The sequence below is a fragment of the Muntiacus reevesi genome, chromosome 10 (assembly GCF_963930625.1).
Source record: "Muntiacus reevesi chromosome 10, mMunRee1.1, whole genome shotgun sequence".
NCBI classification, from domain to species: domain Eukaryota; kingdom Metazoa; phylum Chordata; class Mammalia; order Artiodactyla; family Cervidae; genus Muntiacus; species Muntiacus reevesi.
Genome location: NC_089258.1, coordinates 54,727,878 through 54,740,355, shown reverse-complemented (window position 1 = coordinate 54,740,355; position 12,478 = coordinate 54,727,878).

The window sequence follows — 12,478 nt, the reverse complement described above, 5'->3', positions numbered from 1 at the left end:
ACTGCTTTTCTGAACAAGTTTGTCTCTGAGTATGTGGTGGCCCAATGTTCTCCTGACTAATCTGGATTGCTTGTGGCCATGGAACCAGTGAGGGGGCTCCATTCATGAACAGCCCACGATGCATGACAAAGCTGTAAGGCTCATAGGAGGAAGTTAGCTGAGAAGAACTGTAGTATACCAGAGGGGGTTTGGAGAAAATTTCCATCCAGACTACAAATTGTAGACATTGATTTGAAATAAATTGTGACTGATGATCAGTCGATGATGATTTCCATAATCATTACGCTGTCTGTAATTTATCAAGGTAATGATATTTGTGTCCCCGATGTCACATTCATCCTATACTGAGGGACTGAAAAGCATGCTGTGATTTTTAAAAGCCCTTATTAAGAACCGACTGGTTTGTTATACTTCCAGCCGTAATCAGTGGGATGGCTGAAAGTGAATAAAACATTGAAACAATCCTGCTAGGTTTGTAATAAAATTCTTTTGACAAAATCTTCTATAGCACGAAGGCAAAGATTTTATGCTTACAGCATTTTAATTAAATCCTTCTTATCAAGATTGTTCAGTGTAGTTTGCCAATATGCTTTGGAAAGAGATACTACAGCACACTGGGCAGAGAAATCTGCCAAAGAACCTCCCCTTAACCCTTCTGGACCATTTTCCCCTGGATTACTTGTTTTCCCTTTTAGATCACAGTTACTTATTTGTGACCATGATTTTCAGCTCATGTATGGTCAACAGGTACATTCACATCCTGCCCTTACTCCTATTAGACACAAAATTGATGAACAATATTCTCATCCTAAGTCAGAAAAAAAGCTAATGACATTAAACACTAAATGTCATAAGTATCTCTTCACCAAAAGTGAAAGTGAGCTGAGAAAGTCAACAACAGTGATATACTTAACAAAATTAACAAATGTGTTTTGAGATTGCCATTATAAAATGAATTACGATTAGATTGCAAATGCTATAGCATCACCTATATTTTCTTAGAATAAGGTTTAAATACATACAACCAAATACAGTTGAAAGAATTTCACAAATAATTCTAGCTTGGCATCTTGAGAGTTTAACAAAGTTAACATAAAGCAAAGTACTTTTATTAGAATCAGAAATAGAATATTTCAGATATTTGTTTCATGTAGCTAAAACTATAATTGTTATTTACAAACTTCCATTTCTTTTTGAAGTAATACTATCATACTAGTCTATACTACCATTCAATTATCTCAACTTGTGCTGTATTTGTACTGTTTAATCTGGGTTCCTGGCTTCATTACCTTATTATTGATTTCTTTTTACTGTGAACATAAAATACACTGTGTTGACCATTTTTAAGCGTATAATAGCATTCAGTGAATTCATAATGTTCTTCAACTCTCACCATTATGCCCAGTTTCATTACTTTTAAGCTGTTTCTTATTTACTATCTGTCACCTATAAAGGAAAAAAGGTGATAATTACAGTAGCAACTTCATATGGTTTTTGTTAGAAATAAATTAGATTCTATGATATTTGTAAAGTCTGCCTGGTGTATTTGAAATGCTAAGCTACATACTCCAAGCTTGGACTGTTTTATTCTAATGTTGACATTAACTCTTTTGAGGGCAAAAATCCTTACCAGAACCTCACAATAGAATAACTTAAATTGATTTTCTAATAAATTCTAGTGTTACAAATGCTTCCACAAATATCACCCTAGAACCTCACCATAAAATCTCAGGTAACAAATAAAACACGGTTCCGTTTTCTGATTGTACAGATGAGAAAAGTGAATCTCTGAAAGCTTGTTAAGTCACTTATCCCAGGTCCCACATTCAAAAAGCAGAGTTAGAAACTGAACATAGCACTTAGCACTCAGGAGGTATGAAATTATAAATGTCTGTAAATAAATGGATGAATTAAAATACTAGAATTTTGACCTCAAGTTCTCCACTACTCCAAACACAGAACAGGGACTGCTTTGTCACCTGACTTGCTTATCTGAAGCCTTTATTCAGCATTCCGGTTTGCTAAGATCCTCCAGGACTGGCTTTGGGCTCTTGCTTCTTTTAATTCTTTGAGATTCACTCTTTCTCTTTGGAAAAGGGAAACGCCCCATCCCATGCTCTCAAGGCACATTTCCAGATGGGATAACTTGGGCTTTGGGACATGACCACTATGGTTGATGGTGTGCTGTGGGTTGCGCTGCTGGGTATTGGGAGGGTGTAGAGCATGAATGTTAAAATAAATTAGACTCACTGGATAGTAGGGGGCATTAGAATGTCACATTACGGTAGTTTGTAAAAAGAAGTACTTTTAAAAAAAAAGTTAATCTATTTATTTTAATTGGAGGCTAATTACAATACTGTGGTGGTTTTTGCCATACATCGAGAGGAGAGCTGATCTAAGGGAACCCTTGAAGTGGGGAAGGAGGCTGACACTTGGGTCTCACCTGTGTCTCTTTAAGGGGTCCAGGAACATCTCAGTGGTCCATGGATCACTGGCACCAGCATGAGGCAAGATTGGAAATACAGTTTGCCTTACTCCTAGCAGTGGTTCTGACTTTGGGTTCAGTCTGTCTCTTCTCTCTAGCTAACCAGGCCATTTGAAATGAAACTCTTTCACTGCCAGTGGCAATATAATTTGGAGACTAAATAATTTTGGCTGTGTGGAATGGAGTGAAGGAGAAAATTGAAAATAACAGGCAATGAATTTAATATACTCAAAAATTGTATCAAAAGAAAGGTAACCTGGGCCATTCTTACACACATTAAAAAACAAAGGATTGTTTTAGGGTAATAGGGAAAATGTTCCAAGAAAAATATTTCACCTGTTGTATTTTTGAATATTTTGATACTAACATTTAAGATGTAGAATATATAATACATTTCACAAAAGCAGCAATAACTTACCTATTGAAAATTAGGTAGAGTATATGCATTCATGCAAATAATATATAAAAAATAACAGTAATATGATTTACAGATTGGTAAGCATTAGAATTTTTAAAAATCTTTTAATATAACAAGTATTACTAAACTGGTGAAATATGGATTTTTGTTAAACTTTGAAAACAAATTTTGAGAAATGTAAGCTTCCTATGTAGCTTTTCAAACAAATGCCATTTAAAAATATTTTAAATGTCACTTGAAAAAAGTAAATATCAAAATTTATTTCTAGACACATTTGATGCAAAAATGTATCAAGTTTCTATCAAAAGCATGTAAGATGATTTAGTCTGTGCTATTAAAAAAATTCTCTTTTTAATCAAGCCATACTGACTAACATAATACAGTTAAAGCTGTTAGAAACATTTGTAATTTCTACTTAGATGAGGAAAGGATTACTGAGGAGAAAGACACAATGAGAATCAGGACTAAGAGGGGAATGCAAAAGAGTAAGCTAAAAATAAAGATGAGAAGAGGTCATAAAGGCAGGGGGGAAAAGCCAAAAAAGGGAAATATGGAAAGGAGAAGGCAGGGGAGGGGAAAGGAAGGGAGAGGGAGAGAAAAAGGCATGAAAGGAGAAATGGGAGTGAAATTTGAGAGCACACACTTCATTAATGAAAAAATAAGGGAGGGAGAAGGACAGGTACTTTTAATTTCAAAATGCAAGCAAACCAAAACCAGCAGCTATGTCTTGCTAATATACCTTCTTCTTAAATAGGTGTAACATTATTTCAGTTTCCTGCAAGTCAAGGCAAAATTTAGAGGGATTATCTTTGTGTCTGTCAACAGATCATAATGGGTATTTCAGAATTTTCAAAGATAGTTCAGAAAAATTCCAATAATGTCTGCATAATGTCACACAAAAGGACCTGGGTAAACTCAACAGATGTCAACTTGAAGGATGACACCATATTCCATTAGCTTGCTTTTGCTTTGACTTTTTAAGTGGCTTTTAAAAACATTTTTGAATTTTTAAACACATTAAAGAAACACTATAATGCTTTTTAGTGTGTTGAGTATGTAAAGTACAGTTTTCTCCTGCAGCATAATTGAAATCTAATTAATCATTTTCTCTAGAGATTTATTTTTTTTAAAGACAACTATTGTGACAACAATAGAGACATGACTTTGCTTGTCACCAATGAAAATATTTCAGTTGAGGCAACAGTATAATTTTGTGAAAATGTGTACACACTTTAATTAGTTCTGTTCTCAAAATTTACAAAAGAAATTAACAGCCTAACTGATATGGTTGTGAACTCTCACATCTTTAAGATAGCCATTGTGGTTTCATCTTTTAAAATAAGATTTTGATTTATCAGGAATTTTGATTACATTCATTTCTTTTCCATTCATGGATTAGGGGAATAATGTGTCCCCTTTAGTTATGGACTCAGATATTAACCTATTTTTCCCCCTCATGATAGTTTTAGTGCTGATTTATTAATAATTAGCTCGGAGGCCTCCCCTTGCTGTAGCTGAAATGTGAATGCCTTGTTGCACAGTTTAGGAGTGAAATGTAAATTTTAGTGCCAAAGGGTTATTTTCCGCTTTTCCATCTGGAGCTCACACAACTAGATGTGTGCGTTGTTCTATATGCTCCAATCTGTTGGCTATAGGGAATCTGCAGGCATACTCTTGGAATTGTCTCATTAGCTCACAGTATCCCTAATGACAGCCCTACTCTCTACTGACATTCTTGTATCCAAGATGGTCAGGATCCCTTGTACTATTTAAGGTCCTAGAAGTCATTGTTTTGCATATGTAAATATCATCTCTCTCTCTCTCTATATATATATATATATGTACATATATATATATATATGACCAACCTAGACAGCATATTTAAATAGCAGAGACATTACTTTGCCAACAAAGGTTCATCTAGTCAAAGCTATAGCTTTTCCAGTAGTCATGTATGGATGTGAGAGTTGGACGATAAAGAAAGCTGAGTGCCGAAGAATTGATGCTTTTGAACTGCGGTGTTGGAGAAGACTCTTGATAGTCCCTTGGACTGCAAGGAGATCCAACCAGTCCATCCTAAAGGAAATCAGTCCTGAATATTCATTGGAAGGACTGATGCTGAAGCTGAAGCTCCAATGCTTTGACACCTGATGCAAAGAGTTGACTCACTAGAAAAAACCTTGATGCTGGGAAAGATTGAGGGCAGAAAGAGAAGGGGATGGCAGAGGATGAGATGGTTGGATGGCATCACTGACTCAATAGATATGAATTTGAGCAAGCTCTGGGAGTTGGTGATGAACAGGGAAGCCTGGCGTACTGCAGTCCATGGGGTTGCAAAGAGTCAGACATGACTGAGTGACGGAACTAAACCGATATATATATGTGTGAAAGTGAGAGTGATAGTTGCTCAGTCATGTCCAACTCTTTATGACCCCATGGACTGTGGCCCACTACGCTCCTCTGTCCATGAGATTCTCCAGGCAAGAATACTGGAGTGGTTTGCCATGCCCTCCTCATATATATGTATGTAAAATATATCTATAGTATAATATCAGTATATCTATCAAAAATGCTTACCTTATTAGTATATGTTATACAGTCAGCATATAACCATATATACAACTTGTTTACATGTTTATCTTCCATATATGCATAGGCATACCATATTTTATTGTAATTTTCTTTATTACACTTCACAGATACTATGTTTTTTACAGACTGGAGGCTTGTGGAAACTCTGCATCAAGCCAGTCTATTGGTGCCATTTTTCCAATAGAGTATGTTGACTTTGTGTCTGTGATCTTTGAGGTTACTACTGCAAAAAGATTAAGACTTGCTGAAGGCTCAAATGATGATTATCATTTTTTCACCAATAAAGTAATTAAATAAAATTTTAAATTAAGGCATATACTTTTTTCAGACATAATGCTATTGCACACTCAACAGACTGTAGTGTAGCGTAAGCATAACTTCTATATGCACTGGGAAAGCAAAAAAACCATGTGATTTGCTTTTTTGTGATATTTGCTTTATTAATATGGTCTTTAAGAATTGAACCCGTGATATCTCTAAGGTCTGCCTATAATACATTAATGTATATGCCATAATCAATACTAATGAATTAATTCAACCAAAAAAGAGGGGAAAAGATAAGAAACAAATACAAAGATGTTGGTTACTAAGGATATTTAGCTTTCTCTTTAAAAAAAAAAGTATGGGTCACATAATGCCGTGTGAAGGTTAGGGTTGGGGACAGATTGAAGAGAAACTGGTGCAAATAATACTCAGATTATCCCTTAACCTTTCATTTGATTATGGCACAAGCCCTATTTTTGCTTAAAAGGAGATATTGAACCTCCATAACAAGGCAGTTTACTTTTTTCTAAATGTAACCAGTGAAAATCACCTTAAGGCTAAAGGTTTAGGTCTGTAAAGCTGTGAAATTACTAATTCACTTGTAGTCTCTGTTATAATGCCTTCCATATGGATAGGATTTTCATATCTAAAAGAGATCCATATGGAGATTCTGGAGCCATGACTTTCCTCCCAATGTAGCCACTAAGCGTCCAGCTGCTGGTGGTCTGAAAGCAGCCTTGTCTCACCGCAGGATAGCAAGGACCCTGCAAACCCCACCTGGGCTGCACCCCAGGACACGGGACGTGCAGGTGGGGAGAGCAGCGGTCATTTATACTGCTGTGAACAGAACAGTTTTCATCTTAGCTGTCATTTTGGTTCATATAGTGACTGTTCTTTAAAGGATTTATTCATTCATTGCACAACTGACCAGTTCCATACATAACTGGGATTGTACACTATCATATTGTTTGCTAATATGTGGTCCATGTTCCATAAGCATCACTGTCACCTGTGGTGGTGGCTGTAAAGAGATTCCTGGGCTCCAAGCCTATGCTGAAAGCAGAGACCTTGTGTGAGGTTTTCCCTCGTCATGTCCATAGCATCTGGTCTGAGTCTTAAACACAGTGGTCAGTCAATAAATATTTGTTCAGGGGAAAAATTAATGGATACTAGAAAATAAGATCCATTACTCTGGAATAAAAGGGAAACACTACTGAAAAAATGAAAGCCCAGGTAAAATGGTCCTGCTATTATTAGTCATCTTCAATAAATTGGACTAAAATAATTCAAAGGAAATTCCTAATAAATCTTTAAGCTGAGTCAATGGGAAAATTAAATTTATTTGATAGTAATGTGTCCTGGAGACAGTCTTACAAAGATATATTCTATTAAACAATCTAGAAGTTTTTTCTGCAATGTTCCCACAGAGAAGTTTAAATTTTTAGGTATATTCTATAACTTTCCAAAGCTAGATTAAAAAAAAAGTTGAAAGCATTTAAATTTTTAAAATATTTTTGGATATATGGTTATTTTTTAATTGTTTATAGACGAACTCCAAGTGACTCAGGAATTTTGTACAATAAGTAGTTTACTCACTGGAAAAGACCCTGATGCTGGAAGGGTTTGGGGGCAGGAGGAGAAGGGGATGACAGAGGATGAGATGGCTGGATGGCATCACTGACTTGATGGACATGAGTTTGAGTAAACTCCGGGAGTTGGTGATGGACAGGGAGGCCTGGCGTGCTGCAATTCATGGGGTTGCAAAGAGTCAGACATGACTGGGTGACTGAACTGAACTGAAGTAGTTATAACATGTTAAAATTATCCATAGAAAATCACATAGGGAAACAGTAAAAACAGGAAAGAAAAACTGAAATGTAGCAAAAATAATATAGAAAACTGATGTTAAATGCCCAAAAATAAAAAGCACAGTGGTGAAAGAGAGTGTGCATATAAGGTAGAGAGTTTATGAGGATTTTTCAGAAATGATAAGAAGGCTTACTACGAATAGTAATCAGCAGACTCTGAAAGTTTGTAAGCAAGGAAAGGAAGAAAGCAACAGTATGCCAGGAGGATAAACCAAGCGACTCCGGCCACTAAATAATTCTTCCCTGAGTGAAGATTTGTCCTTTTCTAGTGATTAAGGATGGAGAAGGCAATGGCACCCCACTCCAGTACTCTTGCCTGGAAAATCCCATGGACGGAGGAGCCTGGTAGGCTGCAGTCCATGGGATCGCTAAGAGTCGGACACAACTGAGTGACTTCACTTTCACGTTTCACTTTCATGCATTGGAGAAGGAAATGGCAACCCACTCCAGTGCTCTTGCCTGGAGAATCCCAGGGACGGGGGAGTCTGGTGGGCTGCTGTCTAGCGGGTCGCACAGAGTCGGACACGACTGAAGCGACTTAGCAGCAGCAGCAGCAGTGATTAGGGATCAAGAACACAAAAGGAAACCTGTAGTAGTGATTAATGTTCTTTGCAGTAAACTCAGGGGATGGTATATCATTAATGTGGTACTAACACAATTTCTTGCTGAAACAAGTCCTATTTTTAGGGATAGAGTATTAATAAATGCATAAATCTTGGTCCTAAGACCAAGTTACAGATTCTATAACTAGATTTATGTACCCTTCCACATACTTGATACAGAAGAAAGGCAAGTTAAGTTTGCTAGACAGGAATGTTTCTCAAACACTTGGTTTTATGTTAAAACATTGTGTTTATTTCTATATTAATATATATGTGTGTATATAAATATATATATGTATATATAACAGGTAGTAATATATGATCGATATTCCCTTCTCTAGCCACTGCATTGTAGTCTAAAAAATACAGAGGTCTATCTAGCCAATTTTACATTCCAACATTTAAGACAAGCACTAGAATGACAAGGAAATATAAAGTACATGTGTTCTATAGATTTCCTGATTAATACAAAATTTGGACCAAATTAGCCCACTCTCATCACTAGCATTTCATAATTCAAAAGCAAATTATATTTTATTACTAAGAGCTTAAATGCAGCCATCCAAATACTTGTGTTAATATATTTAAAAATTCTGCTACTCAAAAAAAAGGTCATAAGTTTTGAAAAGGATAGGCTACATTTCTTAGAAAACAACTCTCCAAACAGATTCAATGCAGTAATACATTTAATTGATTTACTCCTTAATCATACAAATTTATAAACTGTGTAAAAGACTCATTGATCCCCAATACTTAAGTATCACATTGCATGAATAACAAATGATATAAAATATGCAAAATAATAGCACATTAGCCTAAATAACACTAATAAATTGCAAAGCTTAGCATGAAATGGAAAATCACTAATGGAGCACAATGCAGTTTGTGCAACAAGCAAAGACTCATACATAATGTAAGAGTACAAATATGAGCAGCAGGCTCAGAGAGGGCATTTAAATGTGTTTTTATGGACAGGACGGATTGATCTGGAAAGTGGTTCCTGAGAAGATTCCACTTACTCTGAAGAGCATCTTGGGAGATGGTCATGATTTTTCATCTGCTTCTGAAACTTACATTGTTTAGATAACCTGTATTCTTTACACCAGTTTTACGAGTTGAAAAAAATAAAATTATTTTGAGGAGTTTCCATGAAATCACCAGAACAATGGTCATTTGATCTGGAATTTTCCTTTGTGGCATACTTCTATTTGGTATTCAAGCTCTAAGTGCTATAATTAAAAATCCCTTCCTTCACTCTATAGATAGCACCTGTAATGTAATGAAAGCTGAAAATATTCTAAAAGATGAGACTTAAGTTCTTAGTATACTGGAGCTCCATCCTGACAAGATTCAATATCATCAAGAAGCTAGTATATGGAAGGGGCATCTTGGATTCCAATCAAGGGAAATAAGTTATGAACACATGAGAAGGAACTTGTTAGGACTATGTTCCAACCAAAAGTTGGTCCCCAGGCATAGAGATTGATGATAACATTATTAAGTAAAGCTCAGGTGTTTTCTACTTTCATTTTTACCTTAATATCACCTCTAGATTTAATTGGTATTTCAAAAGAGAAAATAGTTTGAATTTGAACATTTTGTATCTAAAGGTGAGTGTAAGGATGAGAGTTTGAAGGTGATATGACGTTGTCAAAAGTCATAAAGCTGCTACTAATTTTGAGATAAAAATAAATTTTGCTACTGAAGGAGAAGCTTAGCTAATACAATAGGGAATAGAATAACGAGTTCATCTAATATAGTCCCTAAAAGTGAAGAGAAGATTTTAGTCAAAGGAACTTAGAGAAGATGGAATCTGTTTGTAACAGAACACTCTGGGGATGTAGAGTGAGTAAAAATAGAGCTTTGTCCTTCACTCATTTCTATCCTCATTGGTTCATCTATGAGCTTCCTTTTGAATTCTGATCCCATCGGCTCACTCAGGAAAAATACAACCGGTATTCCATGTCCATCCATCATATTGTTCATGATACATTAGTGATCAATACCATCAATATAAACAATTTTAATGTTAACATTTCCTCAAAAAAGAGAATTTGAAGAATACTTAATACTATATACCATGTGATTCACCTTGGAGATGTCTGGACATGGTGTGTCATAAAACAATTGTGATAATGCTCAGGTGACCTCTTAATACCTTAGACTAATTGAACAAACTACGGGATGCTCAGTCAGAGCACACCTGCTTCATGCATATGATTTGCTACTGAGCATTAAACGGTAAATGGATTAGCCAAGAGGGAGTTGCAGAGAAATATTTATGATGTGGTACAAATATTTTGTTTCAGAGATTATTATAAAATTCATATATGAGGAATTGATTAATTATGCACTTAAGTCCTATTGATCAGAAAACTTATTATAAAAATAAAACAAGAGAATGGGTTAAACAGATTGATGGAGAATTAGATGCTTAAAATAGAATTGAGGCTTAGGATAAAATAGAAATTAATGAAATAAAAGTATAATATGACCACTGATAAACAGGTAAAAGTAGCTTGTTTCTGACTTGATTTTTATAGGTAATAAACAGAAAAATGATACTTAAAATTCATTTCCGTTGTCTTTCTATTGTAGTAGATAACAGATTTTACCAAGCTTATTATCTACTATCTGATTACTTTTGTAATTTTTAAATTATTACAAGGTTTATTGTTGACAGGGTTTTTTATTTATTTAGTAACAAATTTTTATAAATGTTATCAGCAGAACATATTCTCTTAATGTCGCTTGTGATCAATAGTCTCCAACTCAGAAAAAAATAAAGTTACAGAGATCAGTAAACATATATTTAGATATGAAAAATGAAGAAAAATTCACACATATCACTAAATTTGTATTTAATGCATTGAAAGTCAACATTACTTTATAGCAATTCTCTTAAAGTTGATTTTGAACCTTAGATTCCAATAGTTAATAAACTCTGATTGTCTGCTGCTAATATTCAAGAGCCCTTATTTTTATAGATGTCAACTTTTTTATTTTTTTCTTTGGTGAGTGGTGTATAAACTTAACTTATATATTAAGAGAGTTTTTTTGCTCTCTAAAGAAGGAAGTCTCCAAATTAGCTTTATGCTACATTTTCTGTATATACAAAACAAATGGACAGAGGAAATGTCAGGAGTATATTATTATTGCTTTAAATAACACTTAAGAACTCAATTTCAGATGAAATAGTATTAAAGAATACTTAAAAAACAAAAAATATAAAAGAATTGAAACAGCAGAGAAATGTTCTACAGTGTGGGATGAATGTAAGTGCTAGAAAAACAAATATATAAAACCAAATCTGTCTTTCTAAAACAAACTTTAGCATGTGATTTTCAAACTCTTTGATATATGAGAATTATGAGCACTCTTTATTTGAAAATGGAGATTATTGGTATTACTAAAGGGATTCTGATTCAACAGGTCTGAGGAGATGCCTAAAAATACCTATTTTCAATTACCTTTCTTAGATGCCCTGTTGCAGCTGACCCTTGAACGCGCTTTGAGAAATGCAATTTCAGAATGTGAATTTATACAGTTTTTTAAAAGTTATTGCACGCTCCTGTCTCTTGAATTTTGACTTGTTTTTAAGGTGCACAATATTCTTGCTCACTAGTAGCAAAAAGAGTCTCCCTTTTTAAGACATACAGTGTCAAATAGCTGAAAGTAATTATAGAAACAAAGACACTAAACTGAAAATACATAGACTTCAGCTGCTAAGTAAACATGTCTACATAACATAAAAATAATCTACTCTAATCCTAGTCTTGTTTAAAGGTTCTCCACATTTATATAAAAATAGTTTGCAATCCAGAAAGTAAAAACAATAAACAGATACAAAACATACAAGGAAAATAAGACATCACAAGCAAGAGTCCGTAGAAGCAACAGCAGTAAGTCTATCAAACGTTCAGATATTAGAATTATCAGCCTCAGAATATAAAATATGTATGCCTAAAATGTCTCAAGAAATAAAAAAGAAAACCATGAAGAAAGAACTCAATATCAAACATATAATAACTGAAATGAAAAATTCAGTTGATGAGTTTAACAATTGTAAATGAAGATTTCCAAATGTATGTACATTTTAAAACTTCATCTCTGAAGCACATCAGTGAAAATATGAAAAAAAAGTATAATATCATAACAGTTTCACTAGTGAACATAGCTGCAAAAGAAATCCTGTAATGCAGAGAAATATAACTCTTAGGACAGAGTTATGTTGCTTTTGAAATGCAAG